Genomic DNA, 19,729 nt, shown 5'->3' with positions numbered 1-19,729 from the left:
AATTACTTTATGTGTTTAAATAAAATTGTAAAAAAATACAACACTGCAGTTAAAATGAAAGCTCTGATGGTATTAATATTCTGTCTCGCCAGGACCAAGGATCTGGTCGTCTAAAAGCTTAGCACAGCCCATTTTTTCAGACCAACGACACAGTTTATTATTATTAGCATATAAATATTTAAAACATTGTATCTATACTTAACAACCTAATTAAACATTGGTTCTCAGAATTATACATTATCAGCTATGTCCTAAGATACTATAACATGGTCAGAATTTTGATCTTCTGGGAATTTATAAAGATGGCTTCTACATGCATAAAAAGGGCCCCATTATCAAATACAAGAGGCGCCCATCGGAAATTCCCGCGGCTACCAGGTAAGCTCTATCCACCCGTTTAAAGAGATATTTTAACATTACTGTTACTAAAATATTGTTATTCCATTCAAACACATCATCGACAATTACTAATCGGTTAACAATTTTTTAATTCGAAATAATTATAGTCTGAATTTCATAACAATATATAATGTCCGTGTGAGTGGATGACAGAACATGGCGCTGTTGACCCCATCTTTATTATTTATTACTATTATGTTATAAAATCTTAAAACTAGATACATAAAACAATAAACGTAATTGAAGTCGAAGGTCTGTTATATACATATAAAATATATCGTAAACTATACACACCTACCATGTATACTGTATAGGTACATATTAAAAGATATTTAAATAAATTGTTATTAAAGTCGTGATGATATGTTTCAATAAAAAAAAAAAACAGTTGGCAAATATTTTATGATATTGCCTGCATTTACTCGTGGTAACAGTAGGTACTCATATTTGTGTTATATAATATTATATACCACGTTATTGTTATTTGTTTGTAAAGTGATGAATGATGATATGCGTCATCGAGGAATATTCTACGTATAGTTTATTCTCGTGCCCCATATAATATTGTTGTTGTTGTAATATCATTCGACGAGGAATATTTTATTATTCTCTTTTTCTCCGTTCTGAATTTTGGTTTATATTATATATGTATAGTATAGTGCTCGAGCGTTTTCGTACTTTATCCGATGATATTGAAACGCGACATTTGAGTGCGACAATATTACAAGTGTGATAAGCAAAAGAGCGTCTCACTAGTCACTCGTCGCCTCCCCTATAAATAGAAAAAAAAAACAATGGATTTATTATTATTTGTCACGATGAATCCGTCCGTTTGGGCGGTTCGTGCCTAATCTGCGGGATCCGTTGTAGCACGTTCGCTATGTACCTATATATAGCATAATAATAATATGTACATATATACAGTCGCGTGTATTATAATACGTATAGTGTGCATGTAACAAAACGACTCGACGGCCACTACGCGCGAGAGCTAACAAAAAAGCGAATAATAAAAAAAAGAAGCTTTGTGTAAAGTACACACAGAAGCTGTAAAGTGTGTGTAACATAAAAGTGTGACGGGTTTCGCGGGTGGGTGCGAAAGGTACGGGCACGGGGCGCTAAACAATGGGAGATGCTGTGGCGGCGGAGGAGAACGCATCCGTGACCGTAATAATAGACCCAGTCCACCGTCACTCAATTACTCCAATGTTGGGATCAACATGATCGGCTTTTCGTTATTATTATTAGTGACAGACTGCTCTCTTGTCATGTGACGAGACACTCGACTGTAAAACAACAGCCCCGTACCAGCTACGGAGGCAATATTATATACGGTGCATGTGTTTATAATTTATATATATATATATATATATGTATTATATAATATAGGTTGTATATAAATCAATATATATATACATATTATGTATAAGGAGGTGGTGACGATGCTAGTACATTTTTTAAGATAAGAACTTTTTGTCTCGTTATATTATGCACTTAGGCCGGCAGAAAATGTTATATTTTTGACCAAACAACGACGATGATAACGCATATAGGCGTTATTATAATAATATTATATTATACGTTATACCTTTAAAATGTACAGCATGATATGATCTATTTCACACACACACGCCCCTTTTTATTTTTCCTTTCTCATCCATTCCAATATTCCAACTTCAATTTCTTATATGTACATTTATCTGTGGTCTTGCTCATTTTATGATTTTTATGCTAAAATTGTTTTTAATTCAAGCAAACATAAAATCTACCACCTTCACCATTAAAAAAAATATATTAATCATAATATTTTATACATACTATGCCCACGCTAAATGGTAGATACTAAGGTTCAACTACATAATGTGCACCACATGTTCGTAACTTCGTTAAATTAAGACTTGTTTTTATTTATTTTTTAAATTTTAATTCTCGTGAGGTCTCAAGTACTGTATATAATTCATTTTTATAAAATTATATGAAATAAGCATGATATACAATACATGATGTTGGCAATACTAGGAAAACAATGATATTTATTATATATGTACTAATTATTATATCGATAAATAGTGGTTAGCACTACAAAATACAAAAAATTAAAAATGAGACAATAACTAATTAAAGTCTATTTAAAAATGTTATTTATGAATTTTAAAAACATTCAATTCCCACAGTTGAATAATATAAAAGTTGTATAACGAATAATTCAAAAATATTTAGCGTTTTTCCTAATAATAAGATATAATTAATGGAATTACATATAATAACCATAAGTATAGAAGATCGCCAGATCGAATTTGAGAATTTAGGACAACAATTTGATAGGTATTAGCCATTAGGTATTGATTATTAAGAACATGAAAATAATATAATTCTCGTAGTAACTCTGCAGGAAAGTATATCAAATCATTCACAATAGTTTAGGTATGAAACATACTTAAAGTAAACCAGCGTCTGACAACAAGCGAGATGCTAAATTAAGATTATCCTGGATGGTTGTAAGAGGTGGTAAATTCTAGGGGAAGATTGGGTTTTGTTAAAAATGTCAATGTCTAGGATGTTTGACGAGGCATAAAAACCATATTGATTTATATATTAAACTAATTAACTTAGCTTAGGTATGACTTATTAAAGTTTTTAATATTTGATGAAGATTTTTTAAGATAAAAACAATTCAAGCATTCAGTGGCTGGCACAGGAATTATAAATAATGATACATTTAAATGAACTATGGTAAAAATACTAGACAGAAAAAAGGGCATTTATCGGACATATGAGGGGTAAAACATCTTACCCCCTGAGTACATCCTCTGTATAAATTACCCGTATATAACGTGTAATATATGGTTGAAATAATTGTCGTACATATCTATAACTGTATTGAATGAAAAACGCGATCGAGTTTTGTGAACTGCATTATAATGTCATCTCGTCCGTCCGTGTGCAATAATATATTTTGTCCACGTCGATCTTTATTGTGACAGCACAGCTGCGCTATCGAAAGCCGACTGCATATTTAATGTTATACATATTATACTATTTGTGTATATACACCGAACCATTATTACAAAAATATGACAACAAGTAACAATGTTTCTGTAAACTGGTGAAATTAAAATACCATTTTACATAATAACATCTATATGTTACATATCCACTCAGAACTCTTTACACGTTATTCGTGACAATATTACGACAAACACTCTCATATCATATATCTCACCCAATAGCACATACTATTGTAATCTGTATTGCATACGCTTGCTTTAGCTTAACGTCAGCTATAATTATTCAATAAGTATAATTATAGGAGGTGCAGACGAAGATGGTGGTCAAACACGCACTATTTGAACTTAGAACATCTCCGTCCCTATAAACGCGCAGTATAAAATGTTTATAGTGTTCCTATATAGTATATATAAACAATTGTGTAATAATGTTGTGTTACATGTAAATATATAATAATTAATTACGCCATTTAAGTACACCACTATACGCCGTATATGCACGCAATAAGAATGAATTAAGATAAGTACTTATATTTTATTATATGTTATGGATATAGTATAAATATCGTAACAAATATAGTATAATAATATGAGCTCACCTCTCCCCAATATGCCCATCATATTGTGGCACCTGTCTTACAATCAAATACAGAATGACGGAATGTCGTTCTTACATTGAACCAAGAATTATCGCAAAAATTCTTGAACATCATAATACATTCATAATTTCTCACCCACAACAGATCTTCACTCAGAGATTTTCTCTCCGAGTCATCAGAGAGCCATTATCGAATTCATCAAAAAAGCAAATCTTCAAAATAAAATTTAAACCATATTATATAAAAAAAAAAAATTATATAATTATTAATTACATAAATTTAGTTTACTATCTTTAAAATTAAGTTCTCGGTATATTTTTGAAAATAATGCTTATTGCATCCCAATGGCCTATCATAACGGGAATTTTTGATAATAAAAAATAATCATATTAATACAAGCATATTACAAATGAGTTAAGACATTCAAAATTTCATAATTTGTATTAGAATTATTTTGTACTAAACACTTGTTCATAAATAGGTGCGATATTTTTTACGAAAAATTATTTATTGTTGTCTTTTATTTATTCAAACAATTTTAATTTGGAATAATTAAATGATGCATTTTATATACTTTGTAGAGAATTTTGGCTAGTTGGACTTTGGCCACTTTATATATTTTGGAGTATTACAGCTAACAATTAAAAAAAAATAAGTATTTAACTATATACTAAGATGGTAGCTAAACATTTAAACAACAGTTTGGCATAATAGTTTGAATTTAAATGTTTTAACGGTAACATTTTTTTTTTAATTTACCAAGTGGTCCAACATAGGTTGCCTATGACTACTTTAGACTACTTACAATCTTTAATTCGATCACCTATATCTTACATATATACACTTCTAATATTTAACTATACATTTTATTTACAAATAAATTAGAAATAATTAAACCAAATTATTTCCTTTGAAATATGTAAAAATATACATATATTATATTTATAATAGTTTTATAAAATAAACAACATAGTTATACCTTCTCGGTTAAACTAAAAAAAAAACAACATTTTTAAGGATAATAAAATAATGGAATTTAAAAGTTATCAGTCTGTATGAACTATTTTAATTTTTTGAAAATTAATAGTCGTTCAATATGAGCAACTTTGTTTTTTTTTTTAGAAAAATTGATTAATACATTTCAATATTAATACAAATTTAAATTAGTTTAAACGATTAATTTCTATACAAAATTGCCTTTAGCACCGTTTGTAAATTAAGTACATAGTTTACTTACCTTTTTTACTGTAAAACTTTACGGATATTAAAAAAAATAGCATGAAAATGACTGTTTTTGAATTAAGTGATATGACACTGAAATTATAATTGGTAATACAATATGTGATAACTCCAAAGACGTTTTAAACAAATGTATGAATGTTATAAACATTAGTTATGTTTGACAACTGATTAATTGATAGGTAATCCAATTAAGAAGCTCCGATCCAATATTGGATCTTCACCAAATCACCTAATTATAATATTATAATACAGGTAGGTACTGAGTTTCTTAATAGTGACTATATATACATCATTATTACAAATAGGGAATTACCTAACTTTTTTTCAAAATTGTCTATTTTGTAATTTAAAAGACGTTTTTTTCGAATTATTTTGTGTACCTGTATACGCTTATGTTTTTGGTGAAAATATTATAAATTGTTGTTGTTTTAAACATCTAACTATATTTGTGATTGACCTGATACCATAAATTATAATACAGTATGGTCTCGATAATCTAACCTATGGCTTGAAAAAAAATCAATTTTATTGTAATTCAAATTATGAAATTTTATTTTTATCTATATCATTCGTGTAAAAACTCGTAATTTCAAAATACAATGTTTATATAAAAATAAAAATATAATATTATGTGTATAATTATGAACTTTATAAAGTAATAGCATTGATTTTATAAAATAATTATAAAAGATAATTCTCAAGCCCGTTCGGATTATCGCGTTTTTGGCTTAGCCTGTGTTCGGATTATCAAAACCCTATTGTAATAGGTATAGGCGAATTCGACAAAATATGCGCCACTACGATGCATTTTTCCCGGAGATTGTTTTTTATTTGTCCACCCTGCAGCAGTATATACGAGTACATTTGTACATAACTACATAAGCACAGTAACTTTTAACAATATTATCATTATTATTTTATTATGTGTACATACCGTGTAGTGGTTACTGGTATAACACATACGGTTGTCGTGTCGTCTTTCGGGAGCACGCGGCCGTCATTAGCGTCGTATTATACATATACAGTCTCGTCGGACGGGGGTGCGGCATATCATCATTATAACGACGCGTCGTTGAGCGCGATTTTTCTGGTCGTGGTGTGGCCGGTTGACAGTAAACGTGACTAAATATGTATATATAATATTACATCATCCTCTTGTATACATTGTTATTATTATTATAATCATCGTAAAGGCAAGAAACGCGCCGCTCTCGTAAACCGAATATCGCTGACACGTTGTTAAATTCTCTCGAGAAAACAGGAAAAACTGTCAATTACCGCTGTGACGGCGAAAAGCGACGGCTGTGCACTGATGTCTGCGTAGATCAGCACAGTTTCTTATAAAATATATTTTATAACAACTAGCTGAATTACTCGTCGTTGCCGGGTTTATTAATTGTTTTTATCTGGTAAGATTAAATGTTGTCCAGTTAAATTAAATTTAAATAACATTGTTTAAAAAAAATATGTCATATTATATTAATTGTTTATTAAGCTGATTTTTATTGTTAATATAATATTTCTCTATAAACTACATTAGCTGTAATTCCTGTTGGTGCCAAAATAACTAAACTTGTTGGCGTACTGACTCCGGAGAATGCCACATACCATTAGCCATGTGAAAAACAATCTTCTCTTATATCGATTCCTGCAAATTTCAAGGTTTGCCTTTGTGATTTGTTTATTGTCATGGCAAAACATACTTTTACAGGAAACTGCATTCTCTTGAATTTGAATTTGAATAATCTGATGGTATCATTGGTGGACTTCTCTCATCAATAAATTCGAATTTTTCAGAACCTTCAAACAGTTGTTTAAAGCTTCAAATCCTTTCTTATGAGATATTGGACTTTAATCCCAAACTATGAGCTTGTATTTTTTCAGAACTTTCACCAAATTTGATTGTTAATTAATATTGCAAGTTGGGGTCTCGATAGTGTTTAAATTGAGTGGCAACTTGAAAGCAGAATGAGAAGTTGGTCATGTATCTTCATCAAATTTGACATAAAGATTATTATTATAATAAATTTCAAATACATATGGGAAAATATTGCTTTACTATTACAACCACTTAATTTTACCTTAAGGGGTTGAATTTCCAAAAATCCTTTCTTAAAGCACGGTGAAATTATAATATTAATTATACGGATCTACGGTGATTAGGATAAGGAAAAATTCCTTTATATATATATAGAAGATATGTACGCAATATTATCCATGATTGTTAATATTATTGTATGGCAAAGCTATAGGTAGTCTATTATCTAGGTAAAGGTGTTTAACTTTCTGAGTTATCGAACTGTATGCGCAGTAATAGGGTAATACATAATATGCTTGATTTTTCTAAATATAAAATGTTGCTATAATATTATATCATTAAATATGGTATAGTACCTACTATTTAAATCAAGGTTAAATAATTCAGAAAAACTCGAATTAAAATTTTTATAGCTGTTAGATATAATAGATACATCCACATTGAATAGTCACAAAATTAATAATCTACTTAAACGGTTATACTTTACTATTTACAGTTAAACAGTGATTTCAAAGTTTTGAACTTTAAAAGATGTATTTGTATTTTGTACAGACGTAGTATTAATTTTAAATGACATAAACAATTAAAGTATTTGAAAATATGGTCTATATTAGTAGGAAAGTGCCTATACTTAAAAATTTCAAAAATCAGAATTTGAATAGATTGATTAGTTATTAGTAAACAGAACTGTGAGGATGAACATGTATCTACTTGGTGAACCACCTTATATTTGTGATTGATTCCTTAAATGTTGTCAAATCATCTGTAGTGCTTATGTAGACATTTCTTACTTTACCGAATCGTTTGAAATAGATGTTATTGTACATGTCTATTACAGTAATTATATGTTTTCACGCAATTGTTTTGTACTATTGTTTTTGAATAACGAAAACATTTTTCCATACTTGAACGTAAAAATTAAGACTTTATAATAGCTTTGTATGCACTTTATCAATCTATACAATTTTTATACTCTTTATTGAATAAAATATTAAGATAAATAATAATAATAAAAATAATAATATAGTCGTATATATGCCTGTGTAATATATTATGTGACATATTGAATCACAATAAACATAAACATTACGACGTTAATACTTGTACAATGTGTAATCAGCATTATATGTTGCAACACACGTATACATCGTAATATTATGTATATTGTTATTATATATGAACACAATATGACGTTGGCCAGTGGTAATTGAGACGTATTGATATATACTATCGTGTACTTTGACGGACAGGGCGACGTATATCGAAAATAATATATAATCAGATAAAAAACTAAAGGGAACATGTAAAAAGAAAAAACAATCCAGCCCTGTCATTACAAAGGAACACCTACCGCGAGGCGGAAAACGCCCGCTGTATTAGTGTACGGAAAACGCGTGTCTTTGCAATAATAATGACTGGTGTAACTAAAAATCCAACGCAGCGGGTCACCATTATTAATAACAGAAACAAAATCATTGTTTGTATAGCTCCGTAAATACACAGCGTACGGCTACAGACGGCCTACAAAAAAAAAAATTAATAAATAAATAGAGAGAAAAAAATACACGAACCCGCCCCGTTCAAAAAAAAAAAATGTTCGAAATATAGTTATAACATTGACCGTCGTTAGTTGACTTTAATTTATCGGTATCCGGTAATGATTCATTAGACGATAACTGCAAAATTAATGTCGTTACGAGTGCGAACTATAGGCATGTACTTGCATCTTATTTATTGAATAGGTAGTACAAACGCGGGAATACCTCCTCTGAACTCTGCAGAAATTTCATAATGATATAATTGTTGTAAAAATAACATCCATGTAAAATATCTTAAGTTAATCGATGATTTAAGTTTGGAATTAACAGAAATTAGTTTGAGTAAAATATGGTCCAATGCATATTGTAAACCTATAGTAATACGCGTCGTATTACACAATACACGGTACCTATATGGCTATATTCATTCATTTTTTAAGTACCTTTATATGCACAAAATGATTTTGAGATATAAATTTTTATATTATACATTATGTACAAAAATGTAAACATTGTACAAATATTATTCCTACTCTTCAATTTAATCGAATGATATTTCGTGGTATACTTCGAAAAATTGTTTAAGTATATGTATTCCAGAGGATACCTATAGTGACGTTTAACTTTGATTACGATTTTTGATATTCTTGATGACGAGCACATATAGGAACTAGGTATAGGTAGACGAAAGCAAACAGATTTTGGACGTCTCATACGAAACACTTTTGTGTTTTTTATTATCATGACAACAATTGTGATAAGAGCATTGGGATTGGGAACATCAATAACACTGTATTCACGAGCATATAACGTTACACAATACAATATGTATGATAAATTCGATAGTTTATGCTCGGCTATATATACTAATACTATGAGTAAAAATGTAAAATTATTGAGTATCACGGATACCAGTTATAGGTACCAGCAGCAATGATCGAGCGATACAATTTTATAATATGACTTGTATTCTTCGATCGACCCAACAGAAGATAAAAATTTCATCGACCAAATCTACTTATCCTTATTACACAGCGCAGACAACACTAATAAAGTCATAGCCTATAGGTAGATACGCATTTATATCTGCGTCTATACAATATACTGCACGTGCGCACGGTTGACGATGTATCGGACTCGGTGTGTAGTACACAAAATGATTATTATTATTATTAGACTGTACTCGCGTATAATGTATATAATATTATTGGCGTCGCGGCATATCCGGTGCGTAAAGTGTCTCGAGAGCGGAAAACGCGCCCAGATAATATTATACCCAAGATTATAATTTTTATTATTATATTACTATGTCGTCGTAGTCGTAGTCGTGTTAACGAAGTGGTCGGTCGCCCTCTCGCCGGTCGAGTCGCGGTTTTTTCTTCGTTTAAACGTCTATCTCCGCTCGTACGTGCTTTAGTGGACGGAAACTCACTCACGCACGCACACACACATCCACACACAAAGTATTATTTTATACTCAACGTACGTGTAGGAACCGGACGGTTCGTGCGCGATGTATATTATAATCTGTATATACACCGCGCGTACATTATACTGCACGAGCACGACGTTTGTACTACACTCGTTCAATTTGCTCTAATCAAGTGGTGCCTTTATTATTACATCAGCTCGCGTGTGCGTATATTATAATGCTGCGTATATAATACAATATTATATTGTAGCGCACTTTCATAGAAAATAATAATAATAACAATAATGATGGTATATATATAATAATATATATATATATATATATATATAAGACCACGCGGCGGTGATCTCTTCGTGTTGTTGCGCGCGTTTAAATCGTATTGTACACGGCACGTCCTCCGAAACGTGCGCCGTCATTTCCACGTCGGACCTATTAAAGCGAGTGTGTGTGTGTGTTTGTGTGTTTGTATACCTACGTCCTACAACTACAACGCGCCGTCCGTCCTGCTTCTGCAGCACCAGCACATTGCTTTTGTAACAAGTCGCACTACCTATTTTAATATACTCGTTATTGAGTATAATAATAACATACATGTATGGTATATAATATGCTATTATGTAATATATCATATTATACATGCATAATAATATTATTTATTTATATTCATCACAGCGGATGTGTCTGCAACGGACAATCCAATGACCTATCTCTACACTTCATGTAATTATAGATGACCATGTTATATACTGGTATACTAAGCATGACAATTGACAATCTATAATAATATTATTGAAGATAAACGATATTATGTGGTACATAATATTATATTTGGTCCTTAGATAGGTACCTACTGATTATGTTGCTTACTTTTTGTTTTTGAGTATAATGTATAATGTGATTATGATAATTGATAACATTATAATAATTGTGATTTTTATATATTTTTTCGACTTTGATTTTTTCTTTAAATAATGATGAAACAAATTTAAACATAATAAATATTTTATTATGTATTTCCATATAGCTGTAGCCCACATACGATTTCAAAAAGCAACAATCATAATTGCAAAGGGAATATTATTATTCATTTTTAATAAAAAAATATTTTTCCAAACATAAATTAACTTGCATAATATATTACTATATCATAGACTATTGTATTAATAACTTACTCGCTTATCATGCATTTAGACTTAGGTATATTCTTTAATTCACTGAATGTCATCGAGCGATTTTGTTTCAGAAATATTATTATTTATAAGCATGGCATATGTGTTTAGTTCTCCGGAAGTATTACGTTAATTATACGCGTACATACACTCTATATAACCGGATGACACGCGTCTTCCCGCAGTGATCTCTAATCTCCGTAAATGAATTATTATAATATTATATGCATGTATATCATATTGTATAGGAGTATATTTCTTCAGACCACTATAATTCTTTCTATATGATTATCGTGTTGTGCGCTTACGAGTTACGCCAGTTACGGTATAAATGTATAATAATAAATTAATAATAGTGTAATAGTTTCTTATTGTTGTATAGTATTAAATATCATATAATTATATTATTTCGTACTTACATTATATTATGCGATACTACCTATATTCACGTCACAATGCACATCAAAGAATTGTTATTGCGTTACCTATTATTTTGGATTATATTATCATATTTGAATAAAATACGATTTTTCAGGTCGAACGTAAAGAAAAAATAACAATTGTCAACGAAGCGAATTTTTTGGAATAAGATATAATTATGAATCCTTGGTTAAAATAATCCTAAAGCCCATCATTTTTTTGCTGTATAACCGACAGCAATGATGGAGGCTCTGTGTGAACAATAACTCCTCTGCTACCATCATCGGTTGATGTGCAAATACTACTAAATAAACATTATATAAACAGTGTATACATATAGTACATATATAACATCATTAAGTGATTTCAGATTGTGCTGCATCACCTTACAAAATAAAGATTAATATTAAAATTAAAAAAATAGTCCGCCAGAATTTTGTTGGCCTAGTGTCATACACACTCGCCGGCTCGTGTTCTTGTTCTATTAGACGCTATTTGTCTGGAGAGGGCTCAATAGGTCGGGGCGATTACCACCAATAGATTGGCCTTTGTTTCGGACACAGATGGCCTTTCATCTTGTTCTTTGCTCCGTAATATGTTCTCAAGTCCTCAATCATGTAATATTACACATCACTTGAGAGCGTTAAACTTTAGATATAAATATTTAGTTATACAATAATATACATTTGTATTGGAATGAGAACTCAGAATTCAAGAAATACTTGTTCATTAAAGTTTCTTTCATCACTTCTTATGACTCTTATTCTAATCTACAAGCTTCCTTGAAAATTCATCTATAATACACGCTTAAATTTAAATAAACGGAATCAACACAACTCACCCATTTTCTTTCTTTTATGGATTAATTTTTGTCGGCTTTATTTAACTTATTATTTTACACAAGTTGTCTATTTTACTATATTTTTTGTATTTCGTGTACGTGGCCTGCAATTATAATAACTATAACACAATAAAATAATTCATCACCGCGTTGAATGATTGAGGCCAGATACTGCAATTGTAAGATTAAAATCAGTCATAATTTCAATTTGGAACCAGTGTTTATGGATTCTGAGTGGAATAATTTATTTTTACTATTTTTACAAATATGTGTAACATAATTTTTTTTTGGGCCTGTCATCATCACCTTTTGGATCTGTAAAGATATATTTTAATCTTCAACTCCATTGTCTTTTATATCAGCAAAATGTATCTAGTCAGTACTTCAGGGGGTCAAAAGTGAAAAATGAACAGTATACTTTTTTCTTAATAATTGAGAAATCCGTGGATATTTTTACAAAACTAGTTTCACGATATAAATATACCTTATTATTATTATACGATTATTATAACAGATTATAATATACAAATTTAAATAATCTGTGCTCATTCGGGAATTTCGATGATTCGGGAAAAACGGCAGGTACCTATTATATAATTATTAATAATGAGTATGATAAATGCGATGTTTCGGCAAAAATTAATTCAACTTATTTGCAGTGTTACAATATTTTTACTAATATTCATATTTAACACACATCCATTACAGTATCCTAATTGTGCAATCACAAGGTACACTCGATAGTCGACACCTACAAACTGCAGTAAATCAGAGAGCGGTTCTATCTTTTTTTTTTATTATAATGCAAAATGAACCTAGCAAAAGCCTCTGACGGTTTGAAGTTTGAACCTCTTATTGTTCTAAAATAATATAATGTACTATTACGGCTATTATATTACTTATACACAGCACATCATGCAGTATCCACCTATACAATATTTCGTGACGGAAGACATAAAACTATAGTTTTACTATAATTAGTATACCTACAGTGATGTGGATTTTACGTAAACAATTTTTTTGGTAACTTACAGATTAATTTTACCGGTAAATTTACGCTAAAATCGGTAAATTTTAATTAAAATTCAATTTTTAGTGTACCTATTGATTTTGGTCACAATATTATGTGTAAAGAAGGCATGATTAATATAAAATAAAGCATTAGTATTTAATCCCTTTATTAAAAATAATAATTAATAATAATTAATTATGGTAGAATATTTCATACAAAAACATTCAAAAAAATTAATAAAGTGGTCACTCAACTGTTTGAATGCTAAAAAAAAATGTAAATCTAAATTTTTTCTTTTAAATTTACCTTACTGGTAAAATTGTATATGGTAAATTTATATGAGATACACATCACTATTATGTATACCTATTTATATAACTCAATTTAATATAATATGTACTATTATCAATGTGAACTTTTATAGGTATGCATTGTGCATATTACATAATATAATATATATATATATATATATTACATTATTATATACTCGTGGTATATAATATAGACAACACATAAACACGTCGTAAAATATTTTGTTCGCGCGGGTTTCGGCAAAAAGGATGAGGCAGCGGTGACGGCGCCGGAATAAGCTTCGTAACGATATCGTCACGGACCGCTTTTCTGGTGAAATAACAACATGAGCAATTATTGTCCACGCGGCATTGGATGTGTGTATATATATATTATATATTATATATTATATGAAAACGTTGACGGCGCGGCGGCAGCGGTAACGACAACGGAAACGGACACGAAACGGTCTCGTTATTATTATTGTATTATTTTTCGCCGCCGCCGTAAGCCTTTTGTTGTTGTCGGGCAAAAACAAGGGATTGAAAACTAATTGATTCAATCGAACGTAAAACACGCCGCCGACGACGTGGACTCGGCTATGCGACCCCGCTCCTTCCCGTGCTGAAAACTCCCTTTTCGATCGGTATAAAATGTATACTAGAAATAATATACAATCGCATATAACAATATAATAAATACGTGTGGCGGCGGCTGCTCGTCTGCGCCGTTAGGCCTTTTCTTCTCTTTATTGTTTATTTTTTGTCTACCTCCACGCCGCTCTGCTTTTACATCACAACGATATCATTGTATTTTTTGTTTTCGCACCACAATACGAATGTTATACATCACGGCCTTTTACTCAGACGTCTTCCTAGTCGCTGTAGTTTTCCAACGTCGTCTATATAATATCATCGCTGCAAATGGACGGGTATCGTGTAATAATATTATGTGTTACTTTAATATATAGGTGTATATACCTACCACATTTTGGCTCTTACATATTATTTATATATTGCTATTTTATTAATATTTATTATTTTGTTCCGAAAAATTCACTGCATTGCATATTGCCAACGAGTATTGAAGGTAGGTAATATATTATTAAAATTTTTCAGATTAACTATATAAATTAAGTGAGTCGTTTATGGAACGTGGTGAGTACCGTTCCCCACAATATCGTAATCAGCTACATACCTATTTAGGAAATCATTTAATGGGAGGCTGCAATAAGGCATTGTCACATTGAGTCATGTACAATGTACATGGATATATTTACCCTCACACCCATTTGACCCATTCAAGGTTTCTGATACATTTCTAATTTATGATTTATTGCTGAGCATCGGTAAAACCTTTTTTGTTCGTGGAACGTTTGTTTCTAAGAAAATTCTACAGACATTTCGAATTCTCATAAAATACATAACATATACGACATACATATAAACTCATGAAAAATAATATTGCATAAAAGAATTAATTAGTAGAGAATAGCTGCTATGTGGTGTAGACTAGTGGTTTTCAAACGGCTGGTCGCGACAAATTTCGTTCAAGTAAGCTATACAATGGGGCGCGACAGGTCTTGTTTTTTAATAAATAAAAAATAATTAAGATTGTAAATTATGAATTCAAATATGTTAAGAATGGATTGAACAACTATTTACAGTAGATAATAATATAATGGTAGTTAAAATGTCTACTGACATAGAAAATCATTTGATTGAGCTTACTTGTTATCCCAAACTTAAACTAATGTTTATTGCAATTTCTTTGGAAATGTTATGGGCTGCAGTCTTATGCACGGGAAATTATGCAAAACTAGCAGCTAAAGCGTTTTTTCTCCCATGGCCGACAAATTTGACACGGGTCGTGAAATTGTTTTTACGAAATCAGTGATGGGTTGCGATTCAAAAAGATTGAAGATCACTGACGAAGTGACGACGTAGACGTCATTCTACGGACAAAGTCGTACATTATGTAGTGAGTATAGATCATAACACTAGTTTTTAAAGTTAATTAAAAAAAAATATTATACGTAAAACAATAAGTAACTGAAAAAATACTATTATAGAATATTATTACAGTCATTGCCCGATACACATTATTGCGTAAATATAAAATATATGCATAATATTAACCAGTATTATTGTAGTATCCTCGATGTTTAACTCTGATGAACGCCAAACTGAAAAGTGCACTTTGAGTGTCATTCTGTTATTATAGGGAATAAATTATCACTGCAGTGCTGCAGTACATATAGCGATCAATTTCATCCAGTGGTAATGAGTGTCGTGCCAAGGAGTGGGTGAGGGGAGCAAATATGGTGAGTGCCAAAAACATGTAACTTCTAAGGTGGCAATTTTTTTAACATGGATTTTTATTAGGGGCACCAATGACAGTTAGCACTACACTGTAAGTAGATATCATGTCGGCCGAGTTACCGGTGTAGGCTGCACGACGTCGTTTGTTTGTGACATATATATATATATATTTTTACATGTTACTGATTTATTATGTATTATACATATACATACGCTGTATCTGCATCGTGCATACGCCATTCAGGGTCACCGTCGTCACAAGCAGGTTACACACTATACAGTGGCGGGGCGAACTTCATTAAGTTATGAAGCACAGTATAGTTATATTGTCAAACCCACCACCCACCCCACACATCACAAAAAAAAACATTGAACATTTTTTTAAGATAAAATATATTTATTCATTTAAATAATAAAAGTTTTTTTAACACATCAGATGATCTTTGAGGACACCCATCACCCCCAAACTGAGGCTCGTGCCTTAAATATAGTCCTTCGTCACTCCACTGCACACTTTGTCATTTGGTCGGGCCGATAAATAGCCTGACCAAATCGTGTTTTCCCTACAGACAGGTCGGTCGGCTGGTCAGATGGGAAGGCCACCTGACAAGACCTGATAGGATTCTTACGTGAATCTGTTGAGTGCGAACGAATATTATATTCTGATCGTGCTGTTCCGCCACAGTTTGGACAGTTTGGTGCGTTCGATGCGGCGAAATACGTCAAACTGTTTCGTTTTTCGATGCACTCGCTGGATTCACGTAAGAGGACACGGCGTTATTAATAGTCAGTTACACATCTATAAACATGACCTGATATTACAGCAATACAGCTCACCTGACTAAATTATCCTGTTGGCCCGACCAGATCACATCGTTTATGGGGTCCTTTACGTTCGTCTTTTGCCATTCACTGAACTGTCATCGTCGTTTACCCACGGCAGCCGGCAAGGCCACATAACGTCTAACAGTTTGTGCCACCCAAAATATACAACATTAAATGGTTTTTCAAATTATGTGATTTTGTAATCAAGTCCGGAATTGTTTATACGATTTGACATTTATTATTATCCACCCATTATATTATTTATTTTGGCGTATAGGTAATCAATTGTGTCATTCAATATACATATCACCCACGTAATATTGCGGCGTTTCAGTGCATCGCAACAATTGCATACTTCAATTTTCCAAAGGAAAAGTTATAGCTCATAGCGTTTATACCGTCGTGTTTAAAACGCGGCGGATCTTATCTGTCGTGTATTATAGCCACTTATAATATTACAATACAGTGAATTGAATCCGATGAATAACGATGGGGAATCTAGCCGATAAAATATAAATAACAGCAGTTTTATATATAAGGAATTTTTTTCACTCCTACTCCGGATTTACATACGTTAGAATTGATAGATCGTTTAGATCATAGAGGAACTCTTCACTTATTAATAGTTAATATTATCGTCTACCTATTGACTATATAGTATATAGTATATATTATACCATTATAATAGCATTGCCCGATATAATAATTACGTAGATTAAATAAATACGATAATAGCAGCGCCATCTACTGGTATACCGCCAAATGGCCAAATATGATGAGTGATTTATACAAAATTGTTTCAATTAGGTACCAATTTAGTTTATTCTATAGTCTATAGCTCTATAAATTACGGTCAATCACTTCGTGACACTCCCCGTCACAGATAAACGTTATGTTACAATGTTACATTTAAATCAGTGTTTTATTAATTTTGATCTACGTGATGTGTAGTCAAAATAATGCATTTTGCATTAAAATCCACTTATGTCCTTTTAATAAGTTTTTAAAGTTAAGGAGTTTATTGGATCATATTGGTCCAATACAATCTATAAGGTTTGCTAAACAGGTGTTTTAAAAAAATAAATTATAATATGAAAAAAATTGTTAGCTATAAAAAAAATCGTGGCCAAATTCCTAATACTGGTCGAATAGAATGATGAACTTATACTTAATATAATTGATGGTTAGTAATAAATAACGTTGTACGTTATTATAAAATTAGTGATAAATTGGTTTGGTGTGCGAACTGACTATAATAATAGCTTGTAACTTGTAAGTTAGGCCAATTATATTTATTAAACATAATAATAATACTTACATGTACATATATAATATCACCTAATATGAATGTTGAATAATAAAATAACAATAATATTAAAGGCAAATTCATAATACAAATAAACCAATAAATATGATCGATATAGTCATATAGACACAAACGGATCGCAGATAATCAATAGTGACTCGACCAATCACAGCGTGTTTTTACTATATTCGTAATGATCGCATGACAGTTAATCGCAATAATGCAAACATCGCAAACAATGATGGCATCATCACAACAGTCAACAGCACACAACACGTCCGCGCGCCGCTTCCGTCCGGTTTACAATAAAATTATATTATTATAATGAGTACACGGACGTAGGTACTACACGTACAAAGACAACTGAAAATTAGTCGCTTTTCGATATGCGTTCGGCTTTACGAAACGGTAACGCGAAGTGGAAAACGTTTAACGTACTGAGCTTGAGTTTAATTTCTGCGACGGTGTGTAAACCGCGAGAATACGTGATGCAGACGACCAACAAAAGGATGACAAAATCAAAATGTCTCTTCGATCGGGTGCTCGTGACAGCTATCTTGAAGTCCTGCACAAAATAATTAACGATGTACAGCGAGCGTTATAGCACCCGATCGTCCCGATCCGATGTTGAAATGCTATAAGGCGATTGCGTGAACAGCCAACAATTTTACACTTGTGAAGGCGGACAGCTTCAGAGCAGTGCAACAGTTAGGCCGGGCGTGCATTGAGACGGAGGCGACGCACCGCAAGGTAGGACAGCGCAGCGTGATTCACACTGTTCGACACATATACCGTCATGGTACATAACGGCACGACAAATGATCACACGATCAGTTTATATGGAATAATTCACATTTATTATTTATATCACAATATTTTGATACCAATAACATTCTGTAGTAATATATATATATATAAGATAAGATAAGGTGTACGACTGTAGGCTATGCTATCGGTATATCGTTGGGTTTTCCTCGTACCTTATACTTATAGTCGGCTTCAGCCTTCTGTCTTTTGTCAACTATAGTGTAATAGTAGTGTTCATACAGTACGTGTGAGCTATATAGTGTGCGCCACGTACTGTACCAATAAGTGACAGCATTACTTAACGCTATAACCGAATAGTGTTTTTTTCTTAATTATATAAAAATACGTTAGACCATTCAGTTTAATTCTTTTTCTTTTCTTATTAATCAACCCCATCATACAATTCAATACAACATTTAAATGATATAAATCATAAATAACTGTTAATAACAACTATATTCGAGCAATTTTAAAATTTTAC

Source organism: Diuraphis noxia, unplaced genomic scaffold, assembly GCF_037042655.1.
Source record: "Diuraphis noxia isolate RWA-SAM2 unplaced genomic scaffold, SU_Dnox_SAM2 contig0004, whole genome shotgun sequence".
Taxonomy (NCBI): Eukaryota; Metazoa; Arthropoda; class Insecta; order Hemiptera; family Aphididae; genus Diuraphis; species Diuraphis noxia.
The sequence above is the reverse complement of the archived record's forward strand: the minus strand, read 5'-3'. Positions refer to the sequence as shown.